Here is an 18,928-nt window from a genome sequence, read left to right as displayed (position 1 = left end):
TGCTCCTAAATATGTGTTAGTGTGGTGGCAAGGTGAATGGAAAGGGAGTGATTACATTGATCAGCCCTTCACAGAAGTGATTCACGAAATAGGCCAAAGCATTATTAGTGGTTCTTTGAAAGGTGCTCTTTATTTGGCTCATGATTGGTCTCTTGTAGTGTTAATATTTTTGAAATGAAACCTACTTTTGTTTTGTTATGAAATAATCATTTTAATGAGAGGCTCTGCTAGTTATTGCATTCCTTCTGGTGAGTATTTCTTTATTTATACTCCCACGTTTCAGCTCCCCCAACCCCTCCCTGTGATAATTTAGGAGTAAGACAAATGAATGGATTTGTTCTGCTCAAGTCGTTTTTATGTCAAAAATGTTTGAGAACCATACATAGTTCCTAAAGTGTAAGATATTCAAGATTGAGGTAAGAGAAGTTCATATAAACTTTACCTATGGAGATTTATTTTCTTTTGTTCCATAAGTGATTCAACACCACTGGCTGGACCTCTGTGTATATCACATCACTCCATTAGCATTACAGGAGGTTGAAACAATCAAATTGAACAGTTCTTTCTGTAAGTGTTTAAAGTCATCCTAGTGGGAGGGAAAATGGTTTATCTACAAGTTAGAGCTAGAAGAGTGCTCACTTAGTCTACTCCCTTTACTTTATGGAGGAAGAAATCTAGTACCTTTTGAGTCCCAAACTGAAATGCTCTCATTTTCCCCAAGTTTCAATCTCTTTCTCACCTTAGGACCTGAAAACATCTGTTGCCTAACATTTTTGCTAACATACATCCCAGTTTACTGGAAAACTCACTTTCTCTAGGAAGCTGTCCTTGAACCCTGCCCTCCTGCAAACGTGGATTAGGTTTCTTTCTTTGTTCTCTCAGAGAAACCTGTACATTATTTCTTTTGTCAGTTACCACGTTGGTTCATAATTGCTGTTTTGCTTTTCTCTGTGAACATCTAGATTGTAAACCTAACCGGGGAAGATTAAGGACTCAGCTTTCTTCTGTTCATCATGGCCCTAGTGCATAGCAAAATAGCTTGCAAATAGTAGTACTCAAACATTTATATATTGAATGAATGACTTGCTAAAAGTTAATCAAATGTGTGTGTAATTTTATGTTTGGCATAAAATATCCCAAAACCTACATATAAAATACAAAAAAATATTTTGAGAATATTAAATTATAGGTGAAAAAAGCCATAACAAAACAAAACAATAGCTCCAAATTTTAAACTCTTGTTTTAATTTAGCAAGAAATTAAACTTGTTTTAATTTAGCAAGAAATAGGGGCTACTTTTGATTCCATGTAGCTAGAAAAACAGTATTAATATTATTCTTTTTTTTTAAATTTTTTTTCAACGTTTTTTATTTATTTTTGGGACAGAGAGAGACAGAGCATGAACGGGGGAGGGGCAGAGAGAGAGGGAGACACAGAATCGGAAACAGGCTCCAGGCTCCGAGCCATCAGCCCAGAGCCTGACGCGGGGCTCGAACTCACGGACCGCGAGATCGTGACCTGGCTGAAGTCGGACGCTTAACCGACTGCGCCACCCAGGCGCCCCAGTATTAATATTATTCTAAACTGTAAAATTTAGAGATGCCTGGATGGCTCAGTTGGTTAAGCATCTGACTCCTGATTTCAGTTCAGGTCATGATCTCAGGGTCATGAAATCAAACCTCATGTCAGGCTCTGTGCTGAGCGTGGAACCTGCTTGACATTCTCTCTCTCCCTCTCACTGCCCCTCCTCTGCTCACTCTCATGCTCTCTCTTGTTATCTCTCAAATATAAGAAAATACATATTAATTAAAAAAACCCTAAAACTTAAATTTTTCAAGAACCATTGTGGTTCTGTGTGGTAACAGTTTACATTTGTCCAGAAAAATGGATAAATTATTATACTTACACATAGCTGCAGTGAGGACAAATGAACTATATACCACATGCAACAATATGAATGAATCTCATGAAAACAATAGTGAAAGAAGCACAAAACTAGAAGGTGTAGGTCTATCGTCCCACTTATGTTGTATTTGAAAGTAGGTAAAACTAATTTATGATGTTGGAAGTCAGAAAAACTGTTATCCTTTGTAGAAGTAGTGACAGGAAGGAAGGATGAGGGGATTTCTGTGGTGCTGATCCTGTTTGGCTTCTTGTTATCATTTCATAGGTATTCATCTTGTATGAATTCATCGTGATATACAATTACAATCTGTTCACCTCTTCTGCCCACCTTAATTACAATAAAAGTACATACATGTGCCTCTGCCTCCACATACCCCAAATCTTTCCAATTTTAGGGCCAATGTAGTAGAACTGACCAATAGCATAACAAGTTATAATTCAACATATACACATCAGTTTATGCTCATTGCCATTATTGTATCATCCAGCTAAATATTTTCTTTTTCCCTCTATAGTTTGTTCTAGGTCATGTAAGTTAAAGCTTTGTAAAGATTAACCAAAGATGATTACAGCTGATGAATATTAAAATTACATGTGAAAGCATCCATGGATTTCATGTTGCTACAGCTTTACCCAATGTTAAATGTCTTATTTACCAATCTTATTATTTCCACGTAAAATATAGATTTTCAACATATATAGACCATATTGAGTAATGATTACAACATCAATCGTTTTCATATTTTTGCTTTATAAAATTAGAGTATACCCCAAATTCATTTGATGCCTTTGATGCTTGGCCCTCAAATTCCTTGATCCTCCTGAGTTTGCCTGTGATTATGCATAGTACACTGTAGACTGACAGCTTCCCACCCTTGTCACTCTTTGAATATAGAATTTCTACAGTTTTATAGGAATTTTGAAGGAGTTAACCATAACTGAGGGCAACACTTGGTGCCCAGGGGGTGGGAATCTATAGAGAAATTCTTCAGTCTCTCTAGCTACCTGTAGGACTATTGCACTGTGGTTTGGAGTTCCAATTGATGTACATGGTATTGGCTTTCTACATACCATACCTGCCCCCCACAAATATTTCTCCATTTTCTCCTTGTGTTTTCCTGCATCACTTCCTAGACTACCTGCATCAAAGTTCTTGCCTTAGAACCTTCTTTGGGGGACCCACAAGGATACTCTTCTATGTTAGCATGTACTTATCACTATTTTTTAAAAACATGATTTGTTTTCCTTCTATTATCTTCTGAATTTCATGGGCATAGAGTTTCAGTAGACATGGAAATCATAAGACAGCGTTCCATTCCACCTCCTTTCAGCACTTTTATGTAAGTACAACCAGATACTATAAATAGAATAGGAAAATTTGAGCAGTACTTCCTCTTAATTTTTTCTCACTCTTCTTCAAGGGTAAGTGTCCTAAAATAAATTAGTAGTGACTTTCCTCAGTGTTAAGGATATATTGCAGGGAGTCTGTAGTTACAGTGTCAGGGATGATGCTATAATATATTATTAGCCATTATCTCTCCACACAAATGTTTCCAACCTCACTCAAGGCTCTTGATAGGAGGACTGTCCAACAGTGAATTCACAAGGAAGCCTCCCATTTCTCCCTTCTGCTTTTCAGCTTGTGTAAGTCTTGTGTTTGAAAATCACTGTATTAGTCCACTGAGGCTACCATACCAGAATACCACAGACTGGGTGGCTTAAACAACAGAAATTTATTTTCTTACAATTCTAGAGGCTAGAAGTCCAAGATCAAGATGTCAGTAGGATTAGTTTCTCTTGAGGCCTTTCTTAGCTTGCAGATAGCTTCTTTCTTGCTGTGGCCTCACATGGCCTTTCCTCTGTATACACATTGCTGGTGTCTCTGTGTGTCCTAATCTCTTATAAGGACACCAATAATACTGGTTTGGGCCTCAATTTAGTTACCTTTTTAAAAGATTTTGTAAACAGAGTCCCATTCTAAATACCAGGAGGGTAGAGCTTCAGCATAAGGATTTAGGGGAGTCATAATTCAGCCCATTAGAGCCACCTTGGTTCTAGAAAACATAATGGTGGAATTCAGTGAAAGAAAGCAAGGAAGAAAACTGACCATTGATGTGGCTAAGCATAGAGAAATGAAATAGAGTGTTCTGCCCAGGCTAGATACGCATATTGTAGAGGAGAGGGATAAAAAACAGAAGTCCAGATCAATAATAAGGAATGTGACTTTTCTGGAGTTAGATGTCACCTCTGCTATTTTTTTTCTGCCACAAATTATACTGATACAATCAGGAAGGACACAAGGGCACAGTCCTCTACATTACAAAAGTACTCATCAGTTTTTTGGACTGGTATGGGAGAAAGAATATAAGGTGTAGATACATACTCTTGAGAGATTTTGAGTTCCATATCTATCAGCAACCAGTTCTGGTATTGTACCTGCTACTTAATCTCATGATTCTTTATGCAGGAACTGAGGATAATATCTCTTTTAAAGAATTCACGTGGGACAATGCATATAAATTGCCAAGCATGTAATAGACTTTAATAGATGCTCAATTTTTATCTGCATGTTCACATTATTTTACAAATCCTGAGAAAATAGTTTATGTCATGCAAGTTTTGAAATGGTGAAGAAGGCTGAAACAATGGAAATTTTTAGTGGTCAGGGGCATGAGAATACTTAGGAGTTTAAGAATAGAAAATATTCCTATAAAAGGGGTACATAGGTAGAGACTGAGTAGAAATTTTTATTTTTTCCCACTATTCTTTACTAGTGAGTTGGGTTATGTGGAAGGGCACTGGTAGAAATGACACTGTTTATGAAAGCCAGTAATAGAAGCTAATCAGGTACCAAAAGATTAACCAAAAGAATTCATGCTCATCCTCAGAGAACATTAGCTTTCAATCACTCTATATTGCCATTCTGACATTATATAGGAAACTAGAAGGCCAAAAACGAGCATCTTTTTATGGGGCTTTGTACTTGTTTGTTGATGCTTTTAGTTGCTTCCTCTTTGTACTTTTCTAGGCATTTGCCTAATGGATTTGGGGATATTGACAATTGTAGAGCCATGGATTTGAGCCATGCAGAGTAAATACCTAAATGTTTGTTTGTTCTGTGCACACACTAAGAAAGCAAACGTGGGTATCTTTTAAAATTATGAACAACCACCATAGAACTAGTCAGGTTAAAGCAGAGTCTAAATCATCCTCTAAGATAGCAGAACAAATAGGCACAGAGCTTACTGGTGGTTAGCCATTTTGCACCGACTACAGCCATATAATTCCCCAAATATTGTTCCTTCAGTTTTGTGTGCATTCTAAGCATGTCACCCTTTCCTATCCTGGAAATACCTTAAACAGTATAATTTAACGAGTAAATAAACCTCTGAAAATTTGTATTTTTCACAAGTTTTATTGTTAATTGCCCAATACTTGCCAATTTAGGGCATACTAAATAATGTTCAAAAGCTGAATGGCTTTCTCTCCATTTCTTTTGCTTGTGCCTCATTAAATTATAGTGTAGGAGAAACTACGACATAATAAAGGCACACAAAGATGTATTGGAATATCATAAGGAAGAAAGATGAGATGCCAACTATAAAAGGCTGGGGAAGATGATAACAATGACAATATAGATAGGAAAACAAGTGAAAAGAGAGGTTATCCCACTATTTGGGCTCCATTTCTTTGTGATCGCTTCCAACTTCTTTCAAAGTAACTTGCTTCAGAATAGTATATTTACCTTTGAGGATATATTCATGCATGACTTCTGCCCGGAAGTTTTGTGCTTTTATTTAACCAGGCACTTTTTGTTTAGATCATATTCAGCCATTGTTCATTTGAAAAAAAAAAAAAAAAGACTTGTGCATGTACACTAAAAGTCATGGCACATAACTCTAATGATTTTATAAACAAGCTCTCTCCACCTCAACAGGATAATCACTGTTCTATTTACAATGGGGAAAGCAAAAAGAACCCTTCAAATTAATAAAAAGACTTCATATTTAGAAAAGGCTCTGAGACTTTGCATTTTGCATTAATAGTTCTTGGCCAAAGGAATTAATTATTTAATAAACCAGTAATATTTATTAGTATCACTAACACCAACAACATACACTTCTCCATAAAAATACAATCATAATCTGGACTTTTATATTTCTGTGTTCAGAGTGCATAAATTTGACCTTCTAAAGGCCAAAAATATTCTTATGATTCACCCTTTAAGAATGAACAAGTAGTATAAATTTGACATGCAGTGAGTTAATTTAAAAGCATACTTTATTAATAACAACAAAAACAAAACCAGTTAAAAAGTATTTGCAAAAACATGGATGGATCTAGAGAGTATTATGCTAAGTGAAATAAATCAGGGAAAGACAAAAACCATAGAATTTCTCTCATGTGGAATTTAAGAAACATAATGAGCAAAGGGGAAAAAAGAGAGAGAAAGAGAGACAGAGAGAGAAACCAGGAAGTAGACTCAACTATAGAGAAAAAAACCTGATGATTAACAGAGGAGAGTTGGGTTGAGCGATGGGGAAGTAGGTGAAGGGGATTGAGAGTACACTTACCATGATGAGCACTGGGTAACATATAGAATTGTTGAGTCACCATATTGTACACCTGAAACTAATATAACACTATGTTAACTATACTGGAATTAAAATGTAAAAGAACGGGTAAAGAATCTGAATAGAATAGACATTTTTCCAAAGAAGACATACAAATGGTGAACGGTGACATAAAAATGTATTCAACATCACTAATTATCAGAGAAATGCAAATCAAAACCACAATGAAATGTCACCCCCGGCTTGTTCGAATTTCTGTCATCAAAATGATAGGATAAGAAGTGCTAGCAAGATGTAGAGAAAAGAAAACCTTTGTACACTGTTGGTGGGAATATAAGTTGGTACAACCACTATGGAAAACATTAAGAAAGTTCCTCGAAAAATTAAAAATGGAACTACCGTATGATCTAGCTTTTCCACTTTTGGGAATTTATCTGCAGAATATGCAAATATCAATTCAAAAGGATATATGCACCTTATGTTCATTGCAGCATTATTTACAATAGTCATGATATGAGAGCAACCTGTGTCAATCTATGGATAAATGAATAAAACATTTTGCTATATGTATACAATAGACTACTAGTCAGCCATAAAAAGGAATGGAATCTTGCCATTTATGACAACATGGATGGATCTTGATGTTATTATCCTGAGGGATACAAGTAAATGGAGAAAGACAAATACCATATGATTTCATTTATTTACAGAATCTAAAAAGCAAAACACAACAAAACAAACTTAGAGTTACAGAGAACAGGTTGATAGTTACCAGAGAGGGAGAGGGCATTGGGGTCAGGCAGAATGGGTGAAATGGCTCAATTATATGATGATGGAAGGTAACTAGACTTATGTTGGTCATCACTTTGTAATGTCTACAAAAATCAAATTACAGTGTTGTACACCTGAAACATATTATATACCAATTTTACCTTGTTTTTTTTTTTTTTTTAAAGCATGCCTTTATTCCTGAAATAATTTTATAGGTCAGACTTAGGTATAACATCCCATTTTCTATATACCACCTTCTCATCTCTCTAATCTATCTTTTATATATTAATAAAATGCATTATTTTCATGAAATCTGATTTGAATATTGACACACCTGTTCTGATTTTTTTCTGATGGCTGCACATCAAAAAACATGCATGAGGGATGTTAATCTGTATTTTTTGTTTTGAAAATTTTCCTTACCCATTAATGGCAGTGCTTTTAACTATACTGGATGCTTCAGAGACTAGTGACAAAATGCTTGACAGCTGTTAGAGTCAAGCGGACCATATTTCTCTTTTCAGAAAGAAACCTGAACACCAGGGATTCTCCTACTGCTACTGTCTTTTGGTGATTTAAGTGGCCTGCCATCACAAGAGAAAGCTGACATTGTTGAAGCGGTGGCCCTTTCATGCTTTTTCATTTAATTTTTTTTTTGACAACTAATGTTCAGAGTTCCTTTTTTATTGTTGTTTAGGTGAGGCTCTATAAACAGCAGAAGAATCATGAGATTTAAGGAGAGTTTTGATTATTTCTTCCATCTGTCTGCTTCTTCTAAACCAAGGATGTTTAGCGAAGGACGATTAGAATTTAAAGTAAAACTCTCTTTTTAAAGTTTCCTTTAAAATTAATTATTTACAGTATATCTGAAATATATTTGTTTTATACCTTAATCACTTAAGAAGTCAGGCATGAATATATTTTATCGGTTTATTGGCTTAGAGACGTTTGTGGGAAAACAGTAAGATTAGCCAATCAGGTCAGGAATCAAGATAGTAAAAAGTGATTTTTCTCATTTATTTTTTGTTTTCCTTCCTTACATAAATATGAAGAGGAGAGATAATCACACAAAACTTGCACTTTGTGTTTTTGTGTTTGTTTTTAATTATACACATAGTTACTCTAGAGCCAAGCAGTTCTATTATGAGCCAAGTAGCACCTTAGGCCATGAGACAGTCTAATTAAATATACACAATTTATACTTGTAGTTTCTCTTTTCCACCTCCCTAAATGTATGAATTACCTAAGTATATGCCCTTAAACCCTTATCTCTCCTCTTGATACTCTCTCTGTTTGCAATCCAATCCACTCCTACATATTCTACAATACTTTGAGCTGTCATCGGGCCTCCACCTCCCGATTCCCCTCACTGGTTTCCAGGCAGGCAAGCAGGTGGTTTCTCAGAAACAGCTGAGTAGGAGATTGCTACATGTGGCTGGGCCCCAGGTTCCAAAAAGAGTTCCTTTGCGAAGAGCACACTGGATATGTGTCATTGCCAATGTTACAAAACACCCCATTATCTTTCAACCTGTCTTTTGCATGATATATAAAAATCTCCAAATATCTCAGTGATGCTTATGCCCCAAAGAAGGTGCTGTGTAAGCAAAAATATCAAGAAGGTGAGAACTTTTACAAAGAGAAAAGGCAATAAAAATGGCTTTATAATTTTTCAAAAGCATCAAAGCTATCCCTCGGCCCAAGGCTCCCTCCATTCTGTGTTCTCTATCACAAATGGTATTTATCCTGACAAATTGGAGTCCTAAAGCATTTCACTCTCACTAAAATCTGTAAGATCTCAAAAAATGAATACCTTTGTAAAGCACGTTATTTGACCACAGCTTTGCCACTGTCACAGAGTACTTCTGACTCACACAATCATAAATATTGCATATCATGAAGTCTTAAACTAGAATTTACCCTTCTTTAGTGGGTTAGAATTATAGTTCTTTAGCAAAAGGGAGTCAAACCAAGTTATGTCATAATAAAAAAAATACATGAATGAATCATTTTGCTGTTTAAAAAAATGTAGTGAACAGAAATGAAAAAGATGTAAGGTTTGGGGACACATCAAATGAAGGATAAATTCCAGTATTAGGCTTTATATTGCACTTTTTGCCTTTTGTGGTGTGTGTGTGTGTGTAGAGAGAGAGAGAGAGAGATTTTTTTTTTGAGAGAGAGAGAGCATGAGTGGGGGAGAGGGAGAGAGAGAAGGAGACAGAGGATCCAAAGTGGGCTCTGAGCTGACACCATAAAGCCTGACATGGGGATAGAACCACAACCGTGAGATCATGATCTGAGCCAAGGTTGTAGGTTTAACCGACTGACTCACCCAGGAGCCCTGGCATGTTATATTTTTTTATATAACTGCATTGTCATCTCCCATCCCACCTCTTCTTACAAGGTGATTTGCTGTTTCTCTCACTGACACTTGAGGTCTGTATTTTCTCACCTTGCATCTAGGTGAAGAATTATGATTTCTCTGACCAATAGAATACTGAAAGAATATTATCATGTGACTTGTGAATCTAGGTAATAAAAAGAATAGAGACCCACATGACTCTCCCCTGAGAAACTTGCCTTGGAAGCCAATCATCAGTGCTGTGAGGAAGCCCAAGCTAGCCCATGAGGAAAAATCACAGAGCAGCATGAAGGCCCCCAGCCAACAGCCACCATAATCTACCAAACATGAGTGGACAGACCTCAAGATTACTTCTGTCCCCAGCTTTTCATTCTTCCTGGTGAGGACCCAGGCAGTGTGGAAAAAAGACATCCCTCCATGTCCTGTCTGAATTCCTAAGAATTCATGATCACAGAAAGTTGTTCTCTGCCATTGCATTTTTAGTTAATTTGTTATACAGACACAGTGATTGGTGCACCTGCCTCCTCTTAAGTGAAAAAGCATTAAAAGTGATATGAGAGTCAAGTTATTGGTTGATTTTGCCATTAGACTGACTAAATGCACAATTGGAATCATGTGCTAGATCTTGTTATTCTATATGTACATTTTTTTAAATAATCTTTTAAACTGAATAAAACAAAACAAAACTTAATGAAAACTCATATGATTGTGTGTGTATGTGTGTGTGTGTGTGTGTGTGTGTACAGTCGCATTTCTATCTGTTCTCTAGTTCCGTGACCCACACTGTATATAATCTTGGATCTTTTTGTCTCTCCATACACTTTGGGTTTTCATTGTCACAATAAGCCACTCTTGGTCATATGGAAAAGGATCAGCTGTTTCCTAAGGTTGTGCACAAAATGTGGATACTCTCTGAGAAGCTATTCTCTGGGAGTATCTGCTTTAAAACTCCCTGAAACTCTCTAAATTCTACTTTGTATTAATCTGCTCTGTGGCACTGGTGGAGAATATGTAGGGTTTAGCACATTTTCAATTTTTTAATATACTCTCTGATTTAATTTCCATCTATAAGACATTATGGTGAAAAAGTATTTGAAATGTTTAATTTGCTCAAATTGAATATTGGGAAAGAATCAAATAACTACAGTTAAGATAATTAAGGAGAGAATGCAAAGATTCAGTCTTGTAGTGGAATGTAGTTTTATGGTAGAGTTATAGAGAAAAATAGTGTAATTGTTAATGTTTATTTTAAACAAATTGAAGATGATTTGACATTTGAACTTTAATTGCTTATAGCATGATCCCAAATGGTTCTCTAAAGAGATTTATTTTCCTCTATAAATGGATTTCCATTCAAGACTATATTCATTGACTGTCTTTTAATGAGCTAAGTAGCAATAACAACAACAAGTGCTTTTTATTTATTTATATATTTTTTGAGGAATAAATGTCTGTGAGCTAACATGGTCCCCTAAATATCTTAATATTTTTTCTGTCACAGTTAGTAAAATATTATATCATCAAAGGGGCAGTAATCCAAGTAAACACATTTTACATGTTATTAGGAGCCAGATCTGAAGTTAAATGCTCTAAAGATCACTTATTGGAGGAATGGTGCCATAATTAGGAATGGGAAGAAATTTTTCTTAATGACCAATTTTCTAAAAACACAATTCTTTTGACATAATATGTTTTAAAATTAAATTAAGAGTCAGAGAAATAAGAACATTTTAGTGAATTTTCAGAACTTGCACTAGGATAAAATTAAACCATATTGAAAAATTTTAAAACATCTATTATACATTTATATATGTATGTGTACATATGTATGTGTGTATACATATATATATACATATATATACATTTCTATATATATTCTCACATGTACAATATTTTGAAGGATATCCTCAATGTTTTTCACCAATTTTAAACAATGTATTAAAGAAAATAACTCATAATAGCTCCATAGGAGTTTGAATATTTCTGGGGTTTGCAATAAACACATGTATTTATTGCAATGATTAGATATTTAAATAAATGCAGTTAAGTTATTTGAATTTCTGATTACACATTCAAACTGTATGAAAACACAAACTGTATAAAAAGCATATCCCCTCTTATATTTTCTTATACATTTTTATTTTTTTAAATGTTTATTTATTTTGAGAGAGGGAGAGCTCACATGCATATGCACGTGAGCTGGGGAGGGTCAGAGAGAAAGGAAGAGAGAGAATCCTAAGCAGGCTCCACGCTCAGTGCAGAGCCCAACACAGGCTCAAACTCATAACTGTGAGATCATGATCTGAGCTGAAATCAAGAGTTGGACACTTAATACACTGAGCCACCCAGGCGCCCCTATATTATACATTTTTTCATTCAGTGGTCTCTGAACAGAGATTCCTGAGACTCTGAATTGTCATGTAGACAGACTTACTCAATTTTTCTCCATGTGAAACTAATTCTTCATAGAAATCTGAAAATATTTTCTTTGTCTAACCCATGTAATCTTGTATCTTACTTTAAAAAAATCTTCCTAGGAAATGCCTAGGTTTTTTTCTTTCTGTTTTTAAAAAATTGTTTTTAATATAATTATTGGGTCATCTTGAATATCATGAGTGATTTAAAGGAAACAGTTAAATCCTGGGATAAATGAATGTCTCATCCAACTGTTGGATCCCAAGAGTCTAAGGAAGAAAAAACAAATCAGAAAAGATTTTACATTATTATTCAATGGGAAGTAATGCAAATTGAGATCCATTTAATTTAAAATACTTTTATGTAAAAGATAAACTGAGAGATGAAAGAGTAATTTTATAAACACTGATGACAAATGGTGCTGTAATTAGAAAGAACACGTGTATCAAAGAATGTTCCTTCTCTAGTTCATTTTGAATGTGTTCATGACACTGGAACCACGCATTAAATACTGGATGAAGAAGTAAATAATAGCATGAAGAATAAAGTGAGGCTGTGTATAGGTAGACATTTTTTTCTTTTTTTCTATTTATTCATTCTTCTTGGTAACTTAATTTTAAAAGAACTTGGAACAGGTAATGAAAAAAGGAGAACGGATAATATATATGCATATTTGTATTAATACATTTAAGTTGATAAATTAAAAGATATCTCCTCTTTTAAGTAGGGTCCCATTAGCAGAAAGAACAACTATGAGTCATATTTAGTAAGAAACTTATTGTAGCTATTTGTCCTTACTCAGTTGCAGGGGGCGCTGGTAAAGCCGTCCAATTCAGGCTTTTCTGCTTCTTGTGTTGAAGAAGTCAATAGGGCCAGTGCAGGAAAGAAAAGATGGATATGAAGTGGAGTTGATCCTTGGGTAACAGACTAGAATTTGGGAGAAGAGACTGACATGCAAAAGGATGACGTGGAACCTGTGTGCCTCTCTCTCACCTTCTGCCGACTGGAAGATGTGCAAAGTATGCTAATGCTCATGGGGCGCCTGGGTGGCGCAGTCGGTTAAGCGTCCGACTTCAGCCAGGTCACGATCTCGCGGCCCGTGAGTTCGAGCCCCGCGTCAGGCTCTGGGCCGATGGCTCGGAGCCTGGAGCCTGTTTCCGATTCTGTGTCTCCCTCTCTCTCTGCCCCTCCCCCGTTCATGCTCTGTCTCTCTCTGTCTCTCTCTGTCCCAAAAATAAATAAAAAAACGTTGAAAAAAAAAATTAAAAAAAAAAAAAGTATGCTAATGCTCTTTATCATCATACATGGCCCAGGGCTTGCAGAGGGTGGCAGAGGAAATGTAGCAAGAACTGACAGACCTGCCAGCCCAGGACAAACAGGATGAGCTCAATGTTCAGAAGCAGCAGCATTACTTGACCCTGTATTAATGGGTATGATAAAATGGGTATGACAGTCCTCTCCAAGGCAGCAAAGATTGGTTTAGGGGTGGAGTGGAAAGCTTATTACAATAGTCTCTTGTCCTTCAATACTTAACACAACTGGACAAAGTCTTTTTCCTTAACATTTAATTTCAAGAGGATGGGTGCAATAATTAGGAAAAAGGAAGCTAAAAAAAGACTCCCGTGGAAAACAACAATGAAAAGAAGTGTTGAGAAAGCATTGACACCAACCCTTAAATATCAACATGGTGACTGCTTCACTTCTGCCTTCCAAGTCTCGTGCAATTTCTATAATGGCCAGTCCTAAGACACAGCACTTAGGCACTGTACTTATGAATTTTGAAGTTCCATATTTCCAATGTTTCTGTGCCACAGTGGAAATAGCATATCCTTTGGGGACTTAGTTTCAAACACATGTCTGTACTCTGAGCTAGTGGTCTGACATTGAGCAGGTTGCGTAATGTTCTCAATCACAAAATACAAATTCCACTGTGGTCTCCCTTCACTGTTGTGAAGTTTAAATGAGGTGCCACAAGTGAAAGGACACGGTGTGGAGTGACATCAGGCTGAACAGGTGCTCACAGCTACAATGTGTGTCTTGTGCTATGCGATACTACACATAGCCCTTTAATAACATTTAAATGGTAGAAGGACTTCTGAACATTTCTAAGTTTAGAAACCATTTCAACTTTACAGTGGTGGAAACTTGTTTTTAGAGAAATTAGATAATTCATCCTAGTTGGTCAGTGGCAGAGTTCTAGGCAACCTTCAGATATCTAAAATCTCAATCCGGTTTTTTACAGTGATATAATCTGTTTCTCACAAGAGTATGGATCACTATTTTTGTTTATTTACTTTTTTACTTTTTATTAAGTTTATCTATGTTTGAGAGAGAGAGAGAGAGTGAGTAATGGGCATAGAGAGGGATAGAGATGGAATCCCAAGCAGTCTCTGCACTGTCAGCGCAAAGCCACACATGGGAACTCAAACTCCCAAACCATGAGATCATGACCTGAGCTGAAATCAAAAGTTGGATGCTTAACCGACTGAGCTCCCCAGACGCCTCTTATTTTTTATTTAAAAACATTTTTTTTTGGATCGCTGCTTTTAATTAAATCAAATGGTTTATTTTTTACTAGTACTTGAAGAAAGTATTTCCTTTGGATGTCCGACCAGTCACCAAAAAATAAGGATGTCTGACCAGCAGCTGGTCTGGTGTTGAGAGTCCAAGATTTGAAATCAGACCTGGATTCCTGTGATCCGGGTTTCACAGTTCACTGATCTATAATATCTTCCAAATTACTTCCCCTTGTTAAGCGTCAATTCACTTAGTAAAATGTGTTCAAAATAGTGAGATGAAGAAGGTCAGCATTTAAGGCAGTGGCACACATGGAGTTCTAAGTAAATGTAGCTATTACTCTTGTTTTACTCCTGTAGAGTTTTAACATGAACATGCTAATGGCAACAAAACAGACTTGCTTGATGAGAACCCAGGGAGCAAAGTTGTGTGTGAGTTGGTTTAAAGATGTAATATTATGCAGAAAGTCATGTCCTCTGTGAATTACCTACACTAGAGATACAACAGCTAAATTCAGAGAGGCAGTAGTGCAAGACATTTGAAAGCCAGTGGAGCACAAGGCTGGACGAAAGATACATTGTTATGTGAAAGGCGGGCTGCAGAGGATATCAGTTGAGAAATTATTATTCAAACTGAATGACCCATATGACATTGCATTGTATTATCCTGAGGAAGTCTTGCTAAAGTAGATTTTGTTATAGGACTCTGCAAAATTATTACTACCCACTAGAAGATGCCGAATTTTTACAAGGATAGCATTCCTTCACAGTGATCGGATGATCTCAAACTTATACTGAAGAAGATTTACTGAATGAAAGAAATTTGTCTATTAGTTTTGCCTAAGATTTCTCAAGGGCAGTTATGCTAGATTCAATTTTATCATACTCCTTAATGATACTAATAACTTCTTTTTGCCTGCACTTGCTTTTTTTTTTTTTTATCAGAGAAAGGGAAATAACAATATCTAAATCTAAAATGGTCTAAAACTCCCTAAATGCCAAGCTTTCTGATTGTATTCAACAACTTCTAATACTACAGATTATCACATCGTACTTATACACTCTAATATTATCTACAGCTACAAATTAGTGTCAGGAGAATTATCTACTTACAGATTGCAATGGCCTTACTGTTGTCATTATTATCTCATGTTATGTAAAAGACTTTGAAGTTGGGGAGGTAAATTCACTTTCCCCAGGGTCCTTGGAAGAGGAGAAGAATTAAAATCCAGGGATGCTTGGCCCAAACCTCACCCACCTGACACACCTCAACACGACACTCATTTTTAAAATTTTTTTTTAATGTTTATTTATTTGGGGGGGGGGGAGAGAATGAGCAGGGGAGGGGCAGAGAGAGAGGGAGACACAGAACTGGAAGCCGGTTCCAGGCTCTGAGTGGGTCAGCACAGAGCCTGATGTAGGGCTCAAACCTACGAACTGCAAGATCATTACCTGATCTAAAGTAGGATGCTTAACCAACTGAGCCACCCAGGTGTCCCAATACACCACTCATTTTTAAATGTCTTTCAATTGTTAGGATTTTCTGATTGACTTTCCCTTTTCTTTCCAGACTAAAAGTTTCAGTTCAGAGCTTGTCAGCATTGTTTATCTTGCTTAATTCCCCCTTTCCTATGGGTAGTGATCAAAGTCATCCACAATTACTAGAGAGTACATCAATTTCATGTCCAGAAAGTAATAGTGGCTTCTAGAGTGACTGTATGCCTCAGTTTTCCAGAGAGCATCTTTGGCTATGTTTGTTGTCTCATTGTACTCTCTTTACTAGGATTTTTCCTGAATTGTTCATTTTTAAACAATGTGTTACTAGTTTTAACTATTGCATTACAATAATCTGAGGGGCACCTGGATGGCTCAGTCAGTTAAGCGTCTAACTTCAGCTCAGGTCATGATCTTATGGTTCATTAGCTCGAGCCCCACGTCAGGGTCCAGCTCAGAGACTGGAGACTGCTTCTGATTCTGTGTCTCCCTCTCTCTCTCTCTTCGTCCCCTGCTTGATCTCTCTCTCTCAAAAATAAATAAAGTTTAAAACAAAATTTCAAATAAAAAAAAAATAACCTGAGATAGGTTTGTGAGACCTTCCCCAGGACCTTGTAGCCTTGGGCATAATATCACTTAGAAGTTTGTGATATTTGTATGCAATGAGCAGAATTCTCTTTCCAACACATGATTTAATCTGAAAAAGTAACTCTCTCTTTTCCTGACTATATTTACTCTACTGAACTAAACTCTTTCTTTCAAGACAGCCGCTTGCAAGCACTTGAACTGAAGGAAATGTGCTTACATGGGACAAGTAGGGATCGCTAACTTGGTCTGGTTTGTGGCAGTGTGGAGAGAAATGGATGCTTCTGCAGGCCCCCTGGCTGCTTGTGTACCAGCTAGTTCGTATGAACCATACCTGGGACTGCACATGCAAAAAGTCCCAAGGCCAACAGTGAGTGGGATCACTGGAAAATTTGGTAAATGCCAGGTTAGGTGCACATGAAATATGTATGAAAAATAAAAGCTAAGCAGTCATGTTATATAGAAAGATATCCGCTTACACTCACTGCTGAGGAATAAATCTACAACTATTAATTTTAATGTTTTCTAATGCTTTTTATATTGTAATAAACCTATTTGCCATCAGTAAGTAATAAGAGAAATGAAAGTGAATTTTTACACTGTGAGAGTAAGGAATCTTTGATGATGAAAAAGTAATGTGCGCAAAATATATCTCAAAATTTATGATCCAATATAAGGAGCACAGTGGCCACATGAGAATCAGAAGACACAAATCTGTTAAAGAAATAAAAATTTCGGCTACAAAAATCAGTTATTTTAGATGAATGTGCCTGAAGATGACGATTTAACACATGCAGCTGAAGAAGTTGTGTTTACTCATCACTCTGTGAAACAAATTTCATTTAGTCCAGGGATGTGGTTCTAAGTTATTTTTGTTAATTGATGATGCCAAGTTTTCTTCGTTCATATTCAACTGAAGCTATAACTGTTACTTAGTTGACTCCATTAGCAGAAGACAACACTGGAAGAGAAATAAGTAATGAAGGATTTATCTCAATGTACCCTGATGTTACAAAAAGGATATGAGTGTTAATTCCAATCAGAGGTCATGGCAGCTATGAGGTACATTGCTCAGCAATCCCTTCAAGAAAATGTGGTGTAAGGAGTGTAGTTTAATCTAAGCTTCCCCAGATCCACTGTGACATTCCTGACAGAGCCATGCTTCTTCCAACTGCTTCCATCCATTGTCTGAGCATGGTGGTGGTACCAGGGCCACATAATGCCTGTTCAATGCAGGACAACTGTTGGACAATCTTTGCTCAGTGACTCCCCATTGGCCTGGATGAGACTCTCAGAACTGGACTGAAGTGCAGATTGAAATACTTTCTACCCGGTCCTGCTGCCTTCACACTTCCTATTCACAAGTGTCAGATATATATTACAGTCCGAAGGCTCTCCCTGCTTTCTCTTGTCCTCTGTCCAGTGTCCTTTGCCAAGGATCCCTCCATAATTTTCTTGCTCATCAATCTTATCTTGGCTTCTATTTTTCTTTCTTTCTTTTAAAGTTTTTTTTTAATGTTAATTTATTTTGAGAGAGAGAGAGAGAGAGAGAGCACAAGAGGGGGAGAAGCAGAGAGACAGGGAGACACAGAATCCTCAGCAGGGTCCAGTCTCTGAGCTGTCAGCACAGAGCCCGATGCAGGGCTCAAACTCATGAACCTCAAGATCATGATCTGAGCTGGAGTTGGACACTTAACTGACTGAGCCACCCAGGCACCCCTTGGCTTCCACTTTTCAAAGGCATTGAACTGACACAGAAGTAGTATCTACCAATGAAAATAGAAGCTGTGACTATCAAAGAAAAATTTTTATACATACACAGAATAACTGAGCAATAATGTGTGGAAAGCTGATTTTTTAAAAGGAAAGCCACTTTCAGTGTGACAGTATATATATATTCTTTGCTCAGGGCTTACTATAATTTCAGAATTATTTGATCCCTTGAAATTCTGTGACTTTGCTTTACAAGATATCTGCTTGATGGAAAAATATTTTGATGGTTTCTATTTTGTTACGATCAACATATGCTCTATATAAAAATGAGATTAAGTTGATAAATCCAATGATTTTTAGCCTCTGAAATTGGTAAAATATACAAAAAAATTATTGATAAAGATAATTTATTTGACAAATTGTGTCTTACAAAAGTATTTGTCAAAGAACCATACATTTAATGGCTGCAAAAAGTGCCTATGATAATACTTGGGCTGAAATATTTGTACATTTCAACCTGGAAATTAGAATCTAGGACATCCTACATTTAACAAAGCTTGATCTGAGCTTTCTAGGTACTTTGATGATCTCTGAAA

Source organism: Neofelis nebulosa, chromosome 5, assembly GCF_028018385.1.
Source record: "Neofelis nebulosa isolate mNeoNeb1 chromosome 5, mNeoNeb1.pri, whole genome shotgun sequence".
Classification (NCBI taxonomy): Eukaryota; Metazoa; Chordata; class Mammalia; order Carnivora; family Felidae; genus Neofelis; species Neofelis nebulosa.
Note: the sequence above shows the minus strand (reverse complement) of the source record.